General features: G+C 37.3%; 2 protein-coding genes and 1 pseudogene across 2 annotated transcripts in view; 1 reads left to right on the forward strand and 2 right to left on the reverse strand.

Annotated features, from left to right (window-relative positions):
* Window positions 1-22169, forward strand: part of LOC129780298 (6-phosphofructo-2-kinase/fructose-2,6-bisphosphatase 1-like) — a 270999-nt gene that overhangs the window by 128514 nt on the left and 120316 nt on the right. The gene's annotated exons all lie outside the window — the stretch shown is intronic.
* LOC129780299 (alpha-N-acetylgalactosaminidase) overlaps window positions 1-22169 on the reverse strand; it is a 173307-nt gene that overhangs the window by 82655 nt on the left and 68483 nt on the right. The gene's annotated exons all lie outside the window — the stretch shown is intronic.
* On the reverse strand, window positions 14748-14927 carry LOC129781005 (U4 spliceosomal RNA; annotated as a pseudogene).

Below are 22169 nucleotides of genomic sequence, written 5' to 3' on the forward strand. Positions count from 1 at the left end.
TGAATGTTGTTACAGCATAAAAAATTGAAAAAATTGGAGAAAAATGATTTTTATAGTGCGATTCTGAGATTAAGCTTCTAATGGAAATCGACCATTCCGTATTAAATATGAGTGCCCCGCATTACTCTACTTCTACACTTCCATAAACACAAATATGGTATCTGATTGATAATAGGTTGTGAATTAATGGTGATTAACGGTGAATTAATATTGATCGTGGCTCAGTCAAATGTTTTATGGATTGCTTTTGCGCAAGATCTTTACGGTGGTATGTTCCACTGAAATATTTTTTTGAAAACAAAACCTGAAAAAGTGCCAAATCATTCAGGAAACATAAATGTATAAATAATCATGTGACTAATATGGCTTCTGTATACTGCTGTGCCGTTTCTGTACCAATCGAATATATTTCAAGGTTGGCAACCAAATCGCATTCTAGACAATGGCCAGGAACAGTTTCCAATCGCTGGTGCTTGAGATGAGCAAATTAACGATATCTTAGCAGAGAATGCATTCAACTTTTAATACACATCCTGTCCACATGTCTAACATTGGGAGATGTGTGTGCAAACACGATGCATGCATAGCAATAGTTTTGTACATCCACACAACAAGGGCTGCTCTTTCAGTTTTATCCGATTCGTGACCCCTTCTTACGGCCGGTACTCACCTGAGGGCAATAATTTAATACCACCCATCTCTCTGTTTACAAAAATATCCGATTACGATACTGACAACAACTGATGCGATCACCGAAACGACACGGTGGCACGCAACGGCCATTAGAGCGTGTCACAAAATCACGACGAATTTATTGATTTTTCATCGGCCAAATCACCATATAGCTCCATGGTTTGTCGGTTTGTCTTGAACTCTGTTCGACGTGACGCGATACGTTTTATTACAACGGCTCAATCCACCAGCTTCCACCGTTTTTATGGAATTCTGTTGAAATGTTAACCTCAAGTCATCGGATTCATCAGCAGCTCTGGTCGATTCGATGCTAGGTGTTTCCCTGTCTAATGTAATACCAAGAATTTCGACGACAGACGATTGCCGCTGTCGTCTGGGTTTACCTTTGGAAAAGGCTGCACGATTTATTGTGCAATATGGGACTACAAATAGGCCCGCTGGGTACTGCCTAGCATTTGGAAGATGCAGATAGGTTATTTTCTTCCAACTCCACGTGCTCCTCGCCGTGTGGTTCGAATCGACACGCGAATTGAGTCGTAGTTAAGTTTTGCATCGGATGCATTCTGGTGCCACGAATGTGATTCATGTCTTGCCGCCATGAGTAGCATCGTTCGCCGAAAACTTGTTCTCAAATATCGTAACCAATTTGTATGTTCAGGTATCGAGGTGGATGCATTTCTCATCGCAGCATCGAGAACGTTTAATACACTATCAAAATGATTAATTTTCCCTCATTAAACACTACACAGAACAGCTATTAAAATGGACAAAGTGTAACGTGAATCAGGGTTCCTACAGAACTGCTCCCATCTTGGTTTACCTTATGGCATCCAAGTTGAGACAAAAAAAAATGAATGAAGTAAAAGGAATCCTCGAGGCGATTGATTTCAGAAGTACACACCGCACACAGGGCGATTCTTGCCGTGAGCACCTTTGGCATTCCGCATAAAACTGCCGGGCCGCCAAGAGTGAATGTATATCTTCAAGACACTCGAGTGTATATAAATTCGCTGAAGATTTCAGTGAAAGAAATAGCTTCTCGTGGGACTAGCAACTAGCAACTCCGATGGGACCCAGTCCGATTGGCAGCATCTCAATCTGGAGCGATTTCGAAGTCACATAAAGGTCGTCAATGAATGGTGCCGTGATGCTGACCTTTGTGCATATGGAAGCGATCCAGTTAATGTGGGCTCACTCACTATTGGCACAGTCTGTCAAACAGCGCGAGCAAAAAAAAAATCAATGGCAATTATCGCATTTGTACAGTTTTTTTTTGCAGAATTGTCTTATTGCCTTTGATTGGGAACTTAGACCAAAACAAACCACATCGACGGCCCATCACAAGAAGAACAGAGATTGCATAAATCCGTGTGAACCCTGGAAGTGAGGCTCGGTCCAACGACCGTAACAAACCGAACGGGGTAAGATAGGTGGGAAAATAAAGGCACAACACGAAACTGGGTTTCCATTGTGTTTTTCTACGTGCCTATTCAGTTCGGTGAACAATGGCGTCTGAGCTGGACCGGAGTTGGTGCGTGTAATAGTGGTTGGTATTATTTTTATACCTTATGGATGACCTTCATCTTTGTGCTGACGGCTGCCGCACGATTTTAGGATTCTGATGACCTCCGAGATTGAGAATATAATGAGCAAACGACTGTGTGGCGTGCGTTGGACCGGACATCTGAAAGAATACCAGTCTGGAGCGTTTTTCGGGGTTCTGAGGGTGCAATGTCTGGAGATTACGGCGAAGGAGGAGGAATCTCCCAGTTCACTCATTGTGAACTATTGTTGACAGATCCATGAGTATGGTCTGGTATGGTGTTGTAATGCTGTAAATTTATCTTGTCGTGTCTAGTCTCATATTACGAGGGCTTTTTTCCTTCAGAGCCCTGTTGAAACATATTAACCTTTTGCACTGGAGAGGTGACTCTCACTCTCTACAGGCAAACCTTTTTTTGAGCGGGGGATAGGGACTGCATAAAAAAAATCGCATAGAAAAAATCGTGCAAAACTTCACCAGTAGCTTTAAAAAGTCGCGTTCGGTACACATTTTGAAAAAAACTTTTTTTGTGCGGTAGATAGGGACCGCGTAAAAAATGTTTCCCCCAAGAAAATAACTCAAATCCACGCCATTCACCGTTCAATTTCCTTTTGTTTCCCTGTTTTGCAACGGAACAGTTCGCCTTTTCGGTTGCGCGTGGCTGTTTTGTGCTTTTAATTGCTGCTAGAAATCATGTCATGCAGACTTAGAGCATTTGATGGGAGGAAGGGAATGATTTCAGAAGTGGATAATTGAGACGTAAATATGCTTTTTTCGCACTGAAATGCATATAAACCATCGAAAAAAACTAAATGGACGATAACTTCGTGAAATATGCTTCTTTTCAAATACCGCACAAAAAAAATCGCACGAAAAAAATTCGCGCAAAAAAAAACCGCACAAAAACACGTTTTACTGTACTTGGTTCGATGCTGAAATCACAAACCAGTATGCGCTGAAACGTTATGTTCTGAACGTATTACCCCTAGCCCAAAATTATTACATATAATTTATTGTGTAATAATTTAGAGCTGGGGGCAGAGATGCCAACCAAATTTTTGAAAAAGCTGGAAAAATTTGGGAAAAAACTGGAAAAAGCTGGAAGAAATTTAAAAAAAACTGGCAAAAGCTGGTAAATTTTTTTCTCAATTTAGCAATTAGCAATAAAACTTTGGATACACAGTGACAGTGCCAGTTTGTATTGGTACTTACGTATTGACGTTACCGGAACATAATTTTCATAATGAATTTCATGATTTCATTTCATTTTTTTTTTATTATTTAATTTTTTTTCGTAATGAAATTTATTCTGAAGCCAATGTTGGGGTCGCCTTGGTTCATTATCCTCGTTAAAAGAGCACTTCGTTCCCCATTACATTAACATCAGCATAAATTTTCTTCCACGCTAACCACTCGACAACGGGAGCTACAATTTTGGCTGGATCTTTGAATATTTACAAATGGCTAATACTGCTTGTTCGCGACGAACGCGACCCGAGCTATAAAACGTGCGAAGAAGAGGAGAGGATGATGCAATCGCATACACACATAGCATATGTAGTGTAGTGTAAGTGTATGTTTTAGTTTTTTCCTTCATTCAGTTTGTGATAACATCGAGAAATTAATGGTGTGTTTTAGCCGCTGAAATTGGTCTGCTGGTTTTGCTGTGTGCCGCTGAAGGTTGAATCTTAAACTAATTTTTGGGTATTTATTTATTTGGCCAGCATTTGTACGACGTCGTCCGCTGTGCAGTCGGTTCCCCAGACTTCAATTGCCAACATGCACGCAAAAAAGCCTCATAGAAAGCTTCTTTCTATTCAGAGAATGTTTTCTTTGCACGAAACCAAGGATTATTTAATCAGACTTGCAAAATGTGCATGAACTCATAGCCTCTTAGTTCGTGCAATTTTTGTAATGCGAACAAAATTTCAAGTTCGTTTCTGTGAAAAAGTATTCTACGAAGAAATGTGTTGGGATGAATAATTTCTTTCCGTGTATGAAAAGAAACGAAACGAAAGCAATGAATACTGCGAAATCGGGTGATATGTTTGTACATGATGTTCTTGAATTATAAATAATAATAATAATTATTTTCACATGTTTATGTTTGTGTATCAATGTTCGTGTTTTGGATAGACATTCAACACTAGCGAAAATCATGTTCGAGTTCAAACAAAAACATGCAATTTTCACATCGCGTGGACATTTGTAAGTGTTTTTCGGAAGGCTGGTGGCAATATAGTTGCCAGTACCCGTAAAAGGGTTAATTAGGGAATGTTGCTAATATGCGTTTATTAAATAGTATAAGTTTGTTCGTTTTAGAGTGGCTATATATTTGGTAGTTCTTTCGCCTCTAGAATAGAATAAGGGAATACGTTTGCTGCTTTTCTTTCGATTTTGCACATGTCAGGTTCCATCGAGTTGCATTGTCCAATCTGTGGTTTCAATTTTTAGTCGAAATAACGAATCGGTAGTCATCCAGCTTGCAACCAGTCAGCATCGGCGATGGTGTCTATCATCATCATCAAAAAATTCCCGGTGAATGAAAAAATTGAGTACACAGCCTCAATAAAACAAAGCGAGAAGAAGAAGGAAAATCAAAAGGAAATGAGAAAGTGTAGTCCTATGTCCCTCCGGTTATGCCCAAAACTTCTCACACGCGTACATTGTTGTTGTTTTGGTTAAGAAATGTGGAATAATCGCCTGTGACCGAGTGTGTGTCGACTGTGAAAAAGACCGCCGCATTATCGTTCGCGATGAATATTCAGTGCAATGCGAACATTGTCATCAGCTTTTTTGCAAGTAAGCTAACATAATTACCTTCCATTGGAAATTTATCAAACTCAATTATCTGTCTTACTTTTTTTTATCACCATCCGAAAAAAGGCCATTTTTTTAATACAAACGTCAATAACGAATTTGTAACTAGTAGGGTAACACGGGGTGATTTGGTCATATGGGGTGGTTTGGACCACCCCTTTATTTCAAAAATTACGGCTCAACTTGGATTTTTTATAATGTCATTTCCTTCTATTGTTAAACCGTATGTATCTAAAGTAAAAAACCTTTGGTAAAACTTCACAAGTAGAGGGAAAAGGTAGCATAAACACAGCAAGCACTTTGATCGTCAAAAAATGTGAGTTTTCCGATAGTGGTTTTAAGGTTTTTCCCGCTTAATAAACAAACTTTTCATGTATTGTGCAGTACAATTCTGTTCGCCTACAGAAGAGGAACAATTTGATGTAGCGAAACTGTAAGTTTGATAACAATAAATGAAATTAATCGCATTTTAATTTTTGCGTGTTGTGTGGGGTGACATGGACACGTTTCTGTGGGGTGAATTGGTCCTACAGGTTTGAGACTTTTTTTTGATTTAATTGATTCCAGATGCCTCTGAATTACAAAAAGAGGATGAACAGACAACGTTGGAAGAAGGAGGAGCTTGAAAGAGCAACGCAGGCCATCGAGAACGGATTCTCTTTGATCAAGCATCAAAAGTGTTTGAAAATGCTCAACCAACAGGGAAAAGATTCAATCAGAATTCGAGATGGTGTCAATCCATCTTTTCTGGTCTGGAATCTGGACAAGACACCTGGTATTGATCCCAAAACATTGTTACTGATTGTAACATTATCCCAAAATACTTTACATAAACATAAGTATGAAACACACACTGGACCAAATCACCCCACAGACGGTCCAAATCACCCCGCATCAAATTTTAATGTACAAAAATCATCTCTCATATTTTATGATATATTTGGTACATTAAAGCTTTATATAATGATTAAACATTATTTATTGGGAGAAAACAAGTGTAGCTCAGTATACAATGTGACATTTTTTATTTAGACCGTATTGGTTTGGAAATATTAGGCGATTTGCTTAGGTGGTCGAAATTCCCCCCTTTTCCCCTATGTGTTATTTGTATATAGCGCGCGTTCCCAAAAAAGCTTTTTTCTAACGCAGTTTTGTGACACGTTTGAAGATATCGTTGACAGATCTATTCGTAGTGATCATAGATTTGGATAATATTGCCATATCCAGATAGATACTGTGAGGCTTTCCCTGTTCCTGGCCAATTTTACGAGTGCTTATTAGGAGTTTCTTCTCTTTACCATTTACTTAACTTTTCATAAGGTTTTAAAGCGGCTAATAGTGGTCATAGACTCATGAGTCAACCAAAAAGTATCAAGTTGAACTTCAAATAGGTGGTTTGATTCCAATAGAACAATTTGGTGGAACTTGTTATTTCAACAAGTCCCGGTATTTTCAGTCGTTACTATGATATACAGGCAGGAAGCCAAGAAATTTAACTATAATTGACTGATTTTTAAAGCAGATATGGTTTTTCAAAGCACCACAGTCACCAAACATTGAGACAATACAAGCCGTTCATCTGTAGCTCTATGGTGTGGACCATTTGACCAATAAAAACTATAAAACGTCCACCACGAATAATGGCTCAAACTCAAACCTTAACTATCAAAGTCTTGTTATATGTTCGAACGGATAGACTTATTGCTGCCTACAAGAGGCATTCACACAGTAACGATAAAATCTTCCGCGACTAAACAGCGCCACTAATTGTCTCGATCACAATTGACTCTGCTGTTTATCGTTGAACTTTACCTCATTGTTGTAGTCAACTGTATCATCACCATCTCTACCACCATCATCACCATCAGCAGCATCGCGCGGTGGCTTCATCGACATCTTCCATCGCGAGTGTGTATAATTCCTACATTGTCTAGCATATGCTTCACGGAACAATTACGGCTGATGAAACCTCTCCGATAGCATTCATCCAACGATTTTCACACGTTTTGCAGGTGCTTCGAAGCGTAGCTTCTGCCGCCGCACCTGTCGTTCGTGGTCAAAGGGTGATTTAATGATGGCTTCGATTACTATGTGTGTGTGTGTGTTGTGTGAGAGTGACCTGAATGGGTTGGATGGATGACCATGCAAATGTGCATCGTGAATAAGATATTCAAAATTTGAATCATATTCGGATTTTTTGAAACTGTTCGTCTGAAACGTCCATGCTTGCCAATATTATATAATATTCCAACACTCACTTCTGAACTTTCTTGTTGAACGATCTTTCGCCTGTTTGGGTTAAAAGATGTTATGCAATTACCATCAACCCCGAGCCTAGATTCGCTGAGATCGAGATCGTCTATACGTAATTGCTATCAGTGAACGCTCTCTGAATCAAGTCAACGATCGACCCAGACGATCATTCTAATCCATAAATTCAATCACCACTTAACTTTCGCTTTCAAATCGAAAATTTCGCGCCGGAAGCCGCTTGCTAGATCATTATCAGCCACCGATAAGTAAGGTAATGTATAACAGTTAAAATAATTCACCGCAATCCGTGTTGAATCATGGTAATCAAATGGAACCGTAGTAAAGCTACTGTTCCGCCAATGTAAATCGATGATACCACCTTTTTTTTGTTTTGTTTTACCTGCCGAAATTTGATCAAAGCGAAAGGAATCTCTTCCCTCACTCCCTTTTTTTGTGTTTTTATGACCGTGATGACCGTCCAGCTTATCTTGATTCGATTGTTAGTAAATTTATTTACCATAAACAGAAACCGGACCGATTCGCTTTCTATCAAAGTCTCAGAGAGGAGTGCTGATTGGCGTAGGAATTAAGGTTGAAACACTGAAACCCGATCAGCGAGCGCGTTGTGAGCTTTCCCTTTCATTGAGGCTGCGATAAGTTCAGAGATTTGAAGTGCGTGCCGTGAGGTTCGCCGCATGAACTGGTTGTTTATCGCTGGGTTTCAAGGTCCGTTCTTCGAATAATTGTTGCCGCAACCGTTATCTGAAGGTTATCTGCTTTACTTATGTGGCCGGGTGATGCATGTTTTTGTTCGTTTATGAAAACATGCCAATCATGTTTGTGTATTACAAAAGCTGTGATCGAAAATCATCAGCCTTTATTGGTCTAGGTCAGGAGTTCTCAAACTATTTTGGGCGATAGATACCTTTTCCAGAATTAAGTGATACCTCAGACTAGAGATGTGCCATCCGCTCATGAGCTGTCCCGAAGAATCGACTCTTTAAAGTGAGTTAACCCCGAACAGCTCGCAAAAAAACAAACAGCTCTTCAGCTCACTTTGATAATGATGCAGGAGGAAAAACAGCTATAGAATTGTGGAGAGTGTGTGAGCTGTAAGATTTAAATCAATTGACGGCCTCTCGCTCTTCGTGTTATGACATAAGTTCAGTTTCATTTGTTCCTCGTCTGTTCAACTGTTATATTCGCGTTCACGGCATCGAGCTTTGTTTACCAGTTAAAGGGCGCCAAAAACAATGATCGACTTTCAGGCAGATTGAACATGTTTTTAAAATTAAAACTATGTAATAAAAATTAACTTCTGTGTATCAAATAAGAATTAGTATTGAAAAACACTTTGTTTGCAGGCGGTGAAAAAATTTTATTAGAAAACTGTTTTTGAAAACAGCTTTATATTTTCATGAAAAGTCTCAGTAAAAACGTCGGCAATGTAGTGTTTCAAATAATTTTTATAACATGGTGTGAAAATTTTCATTTAAATTTTAACATTTTACAACTGGCTTCGTGTCTTCTAATCTGATGAAGATTAAACTATCGAGTTTGGGACTCAAATTGAAAGTCGCCACCAGACATCCACACTGACAACTGAGCTGAAGAGCTGTTCATAAAGAACAGCTCTTTTAGATGAGCTGTGCTGATCTGAGCTGTTCATCATGATGAGCTGGATTGCACGCCTCTACCTCAGACTCCTGTAGCCATTTTTTTAACAAAAATATATTTCTAGTTTTTGTCTCATTCAGACAATTTTTTTCATTAATTTAAAGACAAGTTGATCAATTTTTAACAGTAAAAGTTCCATTTAGGATCTACTGTGTACGTTCATGCTTCTTCTTCTTCTTGAATGGCGTTAACGTTCCCTGTGGAACTTTTGCCGTCTCAACGTATGCATTAACTAGCGTCATTTATCAATACATAGTTAAGATTTCTTAAGCCAAATAACACGCCTTGAATGTATTCCGAGGGGCAAGCTCTAGAATACGCGTGACCACCGTGCAAGTCGGAAGAAATTTCTTTGACGAAAAATCCCCCGGCCAGAACGGGAATCGAACCCGAACACCCGGCATGATAATGTGAGACGCTAACCACTCGGCCACGGATGCACGTTCATGCAGTTTCTTCAATGAAAGAATACTGTATTTGATGAAAAATTCAAATTTTACATTTTTTCTATATAAAAAAAGTTCTTTCGCTGTACTATAGATATTGTTTTAATTTTTGTATAACCAAAGGCGCAATAAAATCAGCTTACAAGGCAGCGGCAAGCAGTGTTCTTGGGTTTAACGGGCAGGGGCAACTATATTGCCACCCATTTTTTCAACTGTTTCAATAGTTTATTTTTTTTATCAAAGGTAATGTGTTCTTCCTCATGTAAGGATTATGTTCTCTGAAGTCCGAGTCGATTCCTTACCTAATTCCCACGGCCCTATAAATGGGTTAGGCTAGGATTGCCAGATGTATTGAACATAAATCTGAATGTTGGAAAATCGAAAGTCTGGATTTTTGTCGACATTTTTTATACGAATGAAGAATCGATAGGGCTCTCACTTTGAACTAGCTTCTTTATGTTGTTAATCAATTTGAGTATGTATGACAAAAATTCCAAATAAATGTTAGTCTACCACTTTAACATGATTAATATGTTTCACAAATCCAAAGTAGATTCGGAGTGGTTCATATCTGTCAAGCTTTCTTTGCCCCTCTGCTTCCAATGCAAGCTATCTAGTCGTGTATGGATGCTGCAATTTCAAGGGTTTTAATTCAAGAATTTCCTGAATCTCATCACACTTACTAGTTCGCAAGGGACTGCATCTAAGGCAGCCATTGGTTTGCTCAATTTCATCTGGAATATACTTACATGCATACGAAGAGCATAAGGTAGAACTATAGCAAATACACTTCATAATGAAAACGATGGAGTTGCCTGGTGCAGTCATTGTCCTTGCTCCATTAGCCCTATATACAATCAAATAAATTTAGTATGCAATTAAGTTCCTCTTGGACAACGAAACCATCTCGTCATACAACCTGTATAAGGTCATAAAACCAATCACTCACGAACAGTATATCATCCTTCCAATAGCTAGTTCTGGCTACTAAGGGTGCTCATACACTGTTTGACCGAAGCCAAATATTTGACACTTTTTGACAGATAAAATTTGATCAACGTGTACTGATCAAATATATTCGACACAAAACACGACAAGCAAATATTCAGTTATTGGATGCCTGAAATATTTGTTTGGTCTGTTCTTCGAACCTATCGGTACATGGTTAGGTTATCTTAAATGTTTCAGTTGTTACTGTTGCTACTGTTGATAATTGCAGAGTGACAAACAAAATAGTGTTTGTACAAATTTTAAGCCAAACTTGATTTGACAAAAAGTAGAAACCAGCATGCTTATAGGTGCTCTGAGAAAGCCAGCTCAGTCTGGTCTCCCAATCCTTTCAGTGAAATCAGTGATGTCATTTTGAATAACTGTTTCAATAAAACTAGCTTTCCAAACCAACTCAATAGAGTCAAATGCGATTGTAGATTTTTTTTTCAAATCTGAAAAAATCTGGGCAAAGTGCAAAAAGACTGGACTAGACAAAGGACGATCTGGATATCTGGCTGCTTTAGAAATCTGGAAGTCTGGCAACCGTGGGTTAAGCGGATAAACTTGACATCATTTTCTCATCAAAATTCAACAAAATAAATAGATGTAAAATTATATAAATATTGATTTGAGGGTAAATATGTTCATACAAATTACTCACAAATACTGGAGTAGGCAATTAAATTTAAAAAAAAATTACAAAAATCGCACGTTAACATTATAAAAATTAAAAAAAATCAGTGTTATGAGATGAACCTGGTGACTTTCTTTCTATTTCTACTAATGCAATCTCTTGAATTAAATTAGTAAATGAGTGTATTCAAGTTCCAACAAATTTCAGAACGCAAATACGAAATTTATCTTCTTTTTTTTATCCAATTCATTTATTTGTAAGGCCCAATCGCATAAGCTTTGCGGAGCCGCTAATTCAAGGTTTGTTTATACAAAGTTTCAACTAATTGCTATGTTTAGTAGGATTCGACCGAATACTCGCGGTTTACTCGAGGTTAAAAGGGCAACATTTTTGTGGGGCGGGTCAGGTTAGAGATATGGATATGAGGTATCGTTGTCTCAACCGAGAGTTGCCGCACGCACTGTAGCATTGTGCATAATGACCAGGGAAAATTTATCGTCTTATACGAACTTATGAGCGCTCATCTATTTGTTAAGTTTTTGAAAAGTACAACAATAATACTTTCTACTAGGAATCAATTTGGATCTCGTAACACAAATTATGCTGTATCTTGAAAGATTCAACCAAGAACTTGTGTTAATTAATGGGGCTCAATGTTTAGACCTCTTCGACCCCCAAAACAAATTTTCCTTCATGTCGAGCCCTGAGAAACCTGAATCGACCACTTTGAGAACCCCTGGTCTAGGTTATGTTTACAATCGGTGCTATTAACTTAATCTCGGGATAGCTTTGATGGGGAAAATGTTGTGACTTAAGGTTTTCATTGCACTTCCGAAAAAATATCAAAAAATATATATTCCGGTTTGTTTTTGATGGAATCATGAGCTTTTTTTCAAATATCTTGCATAAGTTTCGAACACTCCGGTGATCTTACATTAAAGAAACCCCGGAAAATCTTCGATGTCCGCTTACCACTCCAACAGGTTATAAAAACATTGTGGAACATCGGTTGACTCATAATGTGCGAACAATTCTCATAAACACACGTAGGGGAGGTGGGGAACTTCAATTATATCTTTGGAAACTCATGTTTCCCAAAACTTTGATGCAGTTTCTTGCAATTCAATATACTGTTTTTCTACTTAATTGGCCAAATATTTTACGAAAAATCGTTTTCCAATGTTTTTTACTGAAATTAAAACAGACCGAAAAGTACAACATTTTTTTCGATGCGGGTAATATGGACATATAGTGAGGGTAATATGGACAGTTTTGTAATACATGAAGCGTAGAGGTTTATCGATCGCAAGACGAATAATTTTATTCAACCAAGATCTGAACTCGTCACGAATTTCCGTTAAGTGATGATCATGCTTTTCAACAGTTTAAACGAACAGACCCTCAACTATTTTGCTTTTGGTTCCAGTCAAATTCTAAACAGTGGCGATTTAGTTTCCATTTATAGACACAGGGCATTCCTTGGGAATAGATTAAACAGACTTTTCACAGTCCATCTCACTCCCACTGTCAACTGTCCGTTTTACCCCACCAGTTCAATTTTTTCAATAATTTAAATTTTCCACTCAAAAATCTCTCGTACATACCTAATATAGCTTCTCTGTTAACTCACAAACCGAAATATAACTATTAGCGAATTGAATTTTGATATTAAACCACTCAAAATGCTTAATATCGAAGTAGCTAAAATTACATCCACACGCGGAATCATGTATGATTTTTGGTTTTTGTTTCCCTTTTTCCACTTTTGATCAGTATTCGTTGCCATAGGGTAGCTTAAATATTATAGAATAACATGTAGAAGGTGTTCTCAGTAACAGAAATCAGAAATTCAAAACGTAACTACATATTTTTCGATTGTGTTTACACGCTATTGTCCTATAATTTTTAAGAAAATGATGTTAAACTATAATGTATCCTGTGCGGAATTTCCAATGATGATAATACATTATTGTGCATGAGCAGGATCTTCGGGTTTATAGTGTTTCTAGATGCCAAGATATTTTGATCGTTCCAGTCTTGGTACATCTACAAAACAAAACACATACAAAATACAAAACGAATTAAAAAGCCGACAGAAATGACACTAATCATTCTGTTAATGCATTCCGTTTGGAATGATTACCATCCCAGAAGCAGTGCGAATTGATCATTACGGTAAGAAATTATCCACAGCAATATGTAACGCCCGGCAAACCTGCTTCTGTTGAAGCTGTAAGGGAGTAAAAACAAGTTCATGCAAAAAGATAACAAAACGATTTGAAGTGCCCGATTCAGCTGGGTTTCTAATTTTCATGGGTCGAAACAATTTTGCTCGCCCCATTGTACAACCGTTTGCACACAAAAGGAGCTATCTAGCTTTCTTTTTACGCTGGTTATGAGTTCAAATGCAACATCCAACTTCCTACTTCCTACATTGCCTTGAATTAACCACAACTTAACTTGCCGTTGGGCAGTCGTTCGCGAAATATCCGCTCATGAAGCATCTCACTTTCGGCTATAATATTTGACCTGCTAAATCATCCAATTAAAAATCCTCTAGAATGTCTAACGCAGTTCACTATACACAATTTGACAATAGCTCGCATCGCAAAAATCCTTGCTCCACTTTCATAAAAAATATACGGTACTTAAAAGTCATGACTAGAAAACCATATATTGGAATTCAATTAGACAAAATTGCCAAATAAGTGCTAATCATGTCATGTCAAAACGTCTGTTGAAGCCTTCGACTTCCAGTGCTCTCAAGATTGCAATTATTTCAGTTACACAAGGTTTCCATGATTCAATTCACTTATTGAATCACCGATTATAAATAATCGCTTCTGAAGACACACGTTTTTGTTTACCTCACCGTTTATAGTTCCAGAAGTAATGCAGGGAGCGCTAACTTCCTCACATCCGCAAACAACCTGTCAGGTTGGGAATTTCTGATCACGACGATGATAAATCATTATGGTGTTTCCAATATGTCCAAAATATGTTTTTGTTTGCATCCGTGAAACCAAAATTAAATACTCTCGAATCTAAATCAATTGACCTTTGCCGGGTTCCCAAATCTTTTTGGAGCTTGGTAAATGGCAAACAAAAGATCCTGTCAGTTTCGTTCTTTTGAACCGATAGGCATCCCATCGCTGTGCAATAATTAAATCCGAGTCACTAGTCTTCATTCTTAACAGCGCGTTTCAGCAAGGAGCACTTCCAATGCGTTGGAAAATGTTGTACATGTCTCTTGCTGGGTTATTATATCTACAGAATAATCAGTATTTCAGTAGAATTTTTAAACCTTTTGAAATCAAGAATCTGCAGATACACGTCATAGATTTGTTTAAATTTCATACATAATTTAAAAAATTTTTAAAATAACGATCTTATAATAGTTATGATTTGTTTTAAATAATATTTTTCCAATCTCCCTTTTTTTTCAGTATTATAGTGATTTTCAACTCATTTGGTTGGTTCGTCACTTTTACTTCCATTTTTGGAAGAATGTCGGGAGTGAGAATTGAACTCGTGACTTTTAGCGTGAGAGGCATCGATGTTACCACTACGCCAGATCGCCTCCACAATCTCCCTTTTTTTCATACAACTTTTGAATTTATTTCATTCTGATGCTAACTTCTGCGTTATTGGTTGGCGTTACAATAAATAAACAACACTGTTTATCCTTTCCTTACTAAAGCAAAGAGAATGTAAATTTCAAAAGTACGCTCAAACTGTCGTGGAAAATTTATTTGCTTTGTATTGGAAAGAATTGAAAATAATGTTTCATGCAATTTAAGACGTTTTCAACCAGCAATAATCGTACCTATGATGTACCTCATTAGTTACGATATCGCCACTGCACAGTTTCTGTTTTTTATGACAGGTATTACAAACCTGCACCACAGGTTTAAATTGATTGATTGAATGAATTGATAAATAGCGCATCTTCGCTACGGTAAATCGTTATTTGTATATATTCCCGTGTGATGGACGTTTTCTCAGAAACGAATTTGGTCATTCTTGCGATGTTTCATTTTTTCCATGCCCAATATGTTGCTTTACGCGATTGAACAATTTGTTTCTAAGAAGAAGGCCAGTAAATTGCTTAACTCTTCATGGACAAACAGGAACTCAAAACGTTTGAAAGCCATGAAAAGATTCCACCTAAGGAAACTTTCCAAACATCCCGATGATCTATGGAAGGAACGTTATTCTTCTGCAAACAGGAATTACAAACGTCTGAATAATGCTTAACACACCGCGTATCTCAACCACATCCAAACAAATCTGCGTGCTAACCCAAGAGGATTCTGGAAACATGTTGATAGTCAAAGGAAATAATCTGGTCTACCTTCAGTTATGACGCGCGACAACATTGAAGCAAACACGAGAGAAGATATTTATGAACTATATCGGAATCAATTCAGTGGTATTTTCATTAGGAGAAGTCTCAGCAATGATCAGGTCTCTGCAACTGTTGACAGTATACCCTGCCTGGCATCTATCGGAGCCTACCCTGTAATAAACTCCAAATCTGTAGAAAAGGCTTGCTGTAAACGGAACGAATGCTGGACCCGACAATATCCCATCTGTAATTTTGAACATGTACCCTAACAGCCTTTCGTTACTGCTGAGCATCTTGTTCCTCCGTTCCATCCTAAGTGGCACTTTTCCGAAAGCATGGAAAAAATCTTTCGTCTTTCCTGTTTTCAAAAAAGGTTGCAAAAAGGATGTTAAGAATTATACAGGAATCGCATGTCTATGTGCCAGGTCCAAGCTTTTTAAGATTATTGTATTGGACTTCATTTCTCATGCTTGCAACAATTACATCGCCGAGGAACACATGGCTTCATGCCCAAACGATCAACTGCAACGAATCTTGTTCTATATAAGGTACACCGAGGCAAGTTGAAACGATTTTTTTTCAACTTTTCAACTTGAAAGTTATCTTAAAAAAATCACCAAAACATTAATTTCAAATCTATTTGCGGCATATAGAAGGTATATCCGTCGAATAAAATTATATACTTCTAATTAGAAGGCAGATAAACTGCGAGAACCATTTCGATATATAGGATGCTTATGAATGGTATATCTTGTTTCGTCTGTTGCAATTTAATTAATTTACTCACTATAGATTATTCATGTCGAATTATTCTCGTTTCAAGTACCTGTAAGCAGAGAAATAGAGAACAAAATATATTAAAAAACTGATAATAATACAATATATATTAATTCAAAATATATAAATTTTAATATTGCTATTGCCAAAGCAATTATACGATTTTGTACACAAAAACTGCAATCATTTGAATTATTTGAATTATTGATATTGAATTATTGATGATCAAAGACGAAAGAGTAATTGATGTTAAAATGCATTACGGTAACGTTCTAGGAAGAAAATGAATGATGAGTGATATTGTGACCGGTGTTGCCAACCGTAATTCTCAGGAAGAATGAAAATAAAAATCAGGATAGTACATATTGGATCGTCCTGGAAGAACGTGCCGCATCATTTTTGAAGGCAGACATACATTTATTCAGTTTTATGTGCACAGTTGTCTTTCACCATCGTCCCAGAGCACCTTTGATTTCCCATCGAAAACTGCTGAAGGTATTTTTATGCTGTCCATAAAGTCAAAGTTTTTCTTTCCCTCGAGTGAACTTTGTATGGACCTGAACCTGTGATAATCTGATCAGTGCATTGCCCGGCTGGTTAACTGGTAGGACAGTAACTCCCAGGCAAGACTTCAAATTAATTTATCGTGTTATCAAAGAGACAAAAAGTTTATCCCTTACGGGACACGACGTCTATCACATTGGCTAATTCTTTTTGTCCTGGATTACATATTCTCATTTGTTTTTGAATCATATCTATGTATAGAATCTACCAAATGTCTGTAAGGCTAGCTGGTAGCAAGAAGTATGATACTGCAGTGAAAGAAAAAAGATCTCTCAATACTATCCTCAATGCTCATTCATTCAATTCGCGTTAACGGTGTTTAGCTTCATGTTCTGTCGTTGTGAAGGGAAAATCATAATGGATTCTTCAGATTTTTTAAAGCTGCGTTTTTTTTAAATAAAAAATATGCATGAAATTTCACTTCTCTCTATCGAATATGTGTTCTACGTAAAAGAGAAACTAGTTTTTCCACGAACAATGTGAAAAGCATCGAAACTGTATCTGATGATTTCATATTATAGAAATGAGTTCTTTGTGGAAATATCAGGGAATGTACAGACAGATGGTTAAGCAGTAGAGCTTGAAAAACATCAAGTACTTAATTTCATTCAAAGCTATGTGAAACTTTTTTGAGCGTGCAAATCTGATCTTTCTTTTACGCCAACTACGAGATGTCAACAACCTCTTATTAACGCAAATTGCTTCGGAATAGATTAATTATAATGTTTAACGAAGGAAAAAGTAAGCATTATACAAGTGCGGATCGGAGAGCATTTTTTATGTAGGTTATTTTTTTAGCTCGCATTTCCAACCGGGAAAACTTTGGCAGGGATCCTATTATAATTATTGCGGATCTGGCGTAGTGGTAACATCCATGCCACTCACGCTAAAGGTCACGAGTTCAATTCTCACTCCCGACATTCTTCCAAAAATGGAAGTAAGAGTGACGAACCAGCCAAATGAGTTGAAAGTTACTATAATACAGATAAAAAAAAATAAAAACTTTTATTCTGATGAAGTAAAATCAAACATCAGGAAAAATCACGATCATCACGAGCAAGTTGCACAATATCGTAGGTGGTACTAATCCAGAACTGTTAAGTTCCGTTGCTGATGATTAGTAATATCTCTTAAATGAAGGCATGTTTTCTCCAACAGTAAAGAATTGTCCTGGCCACGTCCTTGCAACTGCTAAGGAACGGGAAGGAGTGTTAGTTCGACATTTACTCATAAGAGATGCAGAGAACTCTACGACCTCTCATAAATGTCACGGGAATTTAGGAATGTGTTAGTAGGGAAGGTGAGCCATAGGATGCACTCAGCCGGTGTTACCGGCGTAGTTTGTAGTTTGATTACTATTACTATTACTATTACTATTACTATTACTATTACTATTACTATTACTATTACTATTACTATTACTATTACTATTACTATTACTATTACTATTACTATTACTATTACTATTACTATTACTATTACTATTACTATTACTATTACTATTACTATTACTATTACTATTACTATTACTATTACTATTACTATTACTATTACTATTACTATTACTATTACTATTACTATTACTATTACTATCACTATTAGCAAATTGTATCTGTTGAAGAAATTGGTTAGTTATGTTATATGATCCTAATTATAATTTTTTTACGAATGCCCTCCGGATTTTCGAACGTTGTCACATCAGTAGCTGTATAAAATGAATTGGTTTGTTAAATTTTGATTTGAATTCTATTGTTAAAGGGGAAAGCCCGCGGGAGTGTGAGAGCTCTAGCACGTTCGTCACTCCGTCACTCAGATATGGGTGACACTTTCCTCGTTCAAATTGGATAGGATTTTTAAAAGAAATTTGATAGAACACCACCTAAATGTAACTATAGGATATGTAGAAAAATAATAAAATTATGACTATATTATTATAATGTTAATACTTTTTATACTTTAAGCTTTTTATTAATTTGCAGTACGGATGGTTTGTGCGAAACCCATATAACATGACATTGGCATGTGTTATTGTTGTCAATTCAACTTTAAACTAAAAGAAATATTGCTAGAGCATGTAAAAGTTGACTACAAATTAAGCTTGATCTTGATTTAATAGTTTATCCGCAAGTTGGGCACCGCGAGAAACTCAGAAACATCGCATTGGGCGACGAACGTGTTAACTTTCTTTTCTTCCGTAGGCACAAATCCTCCAAAATTCTACATCCTAACATTTGTATGCTCGACCTGAAATTCAAAAGATATAAAAGATATACCACAAGATCGAACATAATTGCTAAGATATAAGAGATACAGTCAACTCTCCCTAACTCGATATCCAAGGGACCATCGAGTTACCTCCCTAACTCGAGTTATGGAGAGAAGAATGCTTGTAAAATAAATCAAAGGTGCCATGAAATCCATCGAGTTAGGGAAAACAGCGAGTTACAGAACATCGAATAAGGGAGAGTTGACAAATTAAAATATAAATGGAAAAAAAAATATAAATATAACTAATAATAGGTTAATGAAATTCATATACATCAGCAAGCCGTGGAATAAAGGTGACGTATAATTTTCATCATAACGAATATTGCAGATTTTCTTCGAAATTTTTTCTTGTAGATCATTTCAGTGTTTTGAAGACTATTTCTCGAAGAAGTTGTGAAGTTATTGGAGCCATTTGTATAGCGAGTGGAATTCCCCGAAGAGGATATACGAATTTTGAATTTTCAAGTGTTTTTCGGTGTGTGAAGTTTCCCGCTGTATTGAACCTTGGTGCAGGATTTCTGAAGATTCCCTGCCTCTGGAAAATATAAAACAGCTAAGTTTTTATTTTGTGTTACTTAATTAATTATTTTATTTTATTTTATTTTTTTTTATATACAAAAATAATAGTTTCATTTTCTGTGTGTGTTAGGCATTTTATGCTCTCTCTGCTCTCATTTTTATTACACAATTCTATCTAAATGGAGGGGAACGAACCCTCCGATGTTAATATGAGCATCGTAGCCTCCTAGTAATTGCTTTTCTGAAGTTCGTCCTTTGAAGAAAAATAAAAAACAATCACAGTTAAATTCGACACAGCCAACAACTGATTCTGTTTCACTCAGTTCGGTTCAAAATCTAATTAATTCTCCTCAACATCCAATCATTGAGAATATTCCTCTCAAGAATCTTTCTCGAATACGACAATACCAGGACGTTTCGGGTTCATCGAAAAATCGTTGGGTGGTATTCTTCCGTCCCAAAGGGAAACCGTTAAGAGTGTCCCAAATTTGTAAAGGCTTGAAATCTAATTACTCAAGTGTCTTGGAGATTACAAAAGTGAATAAAGACAAACTTCGTGTTGTGCTCTCGGATTGTAAAGACGCTAACGCAGTTGTTGATAATTCTTTGTTCACTGCTGAATATCGAGTGTATATTCCGGCACACATTGTTGAAATCGATGGTGTGGTTTCGGAAAAATCTCTCCAACTAGCAGATTTCGCAGAGGGTATTTTTCATGATGTAAAACTTCCTCATGTGAAAATTTTAGAAGTTCGATCGCTGAATTCATTTATAATTGATGGCAACGAGAAGAAATATTTCCCATCTGGTTCTTTTAGAATCTCCTTCGAGGGCACAGCTCTTCCAAATTATGTTCTCATTGATAAGCTTCGTCTTCCAGTTCGATTATTTACTCCCAAAATAATGTCATGCACTAATTGCAAACAGTTAGGTCACACTAAAACCTTCTGTTGCAATAAAATTAAATGTTCTAAGTTTGAAGATTGTAGTCTTTGATTGTGACAATTTTGTGTAAGCTACAAAATTTAAAGACAATACGATTTTCTTCTCGATACTCTGTCTTACGGCCATTCACACATTGGAACAAAAATATATAAGTGGGATATTCCAAAACTAGAACTGATGTTCAAGAACCACTAAAAATTCGATGTTGCACTTTGCTCCTCCATTTTTTTTTTGTCGAGTGAGCACAAAACATTTGCAAATCATCACACCCAATTCAACTGGATCCAATCAATGAACGGAGGATATCCTCCAAGCTGCTTTACTTTCAAGTTCAAAACATATACAGCCGATCTAAGGAAGGCTCTCCGCCTAATTATACATCCAACAAAAAGTCAAGGCCATGTCAAACGATGAAACATTTCCTCAATCGAATGAGAGGTGCCGTTCCGCAAAGTAGCGGTTCGATTTCTGCGTTTGACAGTCACGATCATAAATGCAGTGCCAAATTCGGATAATCCGGTTTCCATCGTTGATAATAACAATCGTAAAATGGTAACAATGTTTATCCTCATTGACAGCACGGACCGAATTAGCCAGCAGGCGGAATCTTTACAAAGGCAAAGGCAAACATCATCGTTTCAATTTCAAACTTTATTACCCACCTCTTACTTCGGGGCGAGCATTCCCGACCCGTACCGCCCTGTTGTATGGCCTAGCGGAACCCATCCCCTTCCCCGCACGGAGTAGTAGTAATCTGATACACGGGGCTCATCTTCACACGATTAGTAGATTCCCAATGCACACACACACAGTAGTGGGAAATGATAGTCATCACGCCTTCCAGCACACACAAGACCTTGACATTAGACGATATGACAGATAGGACCGCGCACACAATTAAGTCGCACTGATTTACGGTCCATGGTTGAATGGCGTTCACCATCTAAACGTCGTGGCGAGAGGCGTTGAGCTACCTCGTAAGATGGGGTTTACTAATGCTAATTAATTTTCTCGAACCAGGGTAGTGATATGTGGGGAAGTTCAAAGATGTGTGCTGATTAATTGTGCTAATGGCAAAACGTCGTCTGTTTGACATTCGAGGACATGAATGGAGCTGTTGAGTTGTTTTTCTTCATGATCAGGATGAACTAAAATTTGAACTTTCGTCTCATGATTTATAATCCCTTGATGGGAAGATTAACTAGTATTTTCTTGTATTTATCATACTTTCTAAAGAACTTCGTTCACTCAAAACTCTATATTTTCTAATTTTCTTCTCATTTTCTCTTTTTTCAGGTATGTTCTTTCACGCCCGAAAAATCCACAACTTCAACTTATCACAGCGCACCAGAACCATCATTATAAATTCAAAACAAAACCAGTAAGTTACCAACCAATGTCACTGACTTCTCCGCGCGGGAAGAACACGATGGCGTCTTGCAGATTATCACCAGCTGGGTAGAATAAGTAAGAATGGCGTAGCATTCTGCCATGTCATTGAACTTGACCGTCTGCCGCCCAATCAACAAGAGACAGGTATTCCAATCTAAAAGTGGAGATGACCAAATCAGCTACGAAAGTTCGCAAGAAATTGATACAAAAATAGCCGCATCGTCACGAGATGCTTTCATTTTCAAATTCCACCGCAAGTTGTCGCAAAACTTCAACCCGAAACACTATTAAACCACTTCG

Source organism: Toxorhynchites rutilus, chromosome 3 (assembly GCF_029784135.1).
Source record: "Toxorhynchites rutilus septentrionalis strain SRP chromosome 3, ASM2978413v1, whole genome shotgun sequence".
NCBI classification, from domain to species: Eukaryota; Metazoa; Arthropoda; class Insecta; order Diptera; family Culicidae; genus Toxorhynchites; species Toxorhynchites rutilus.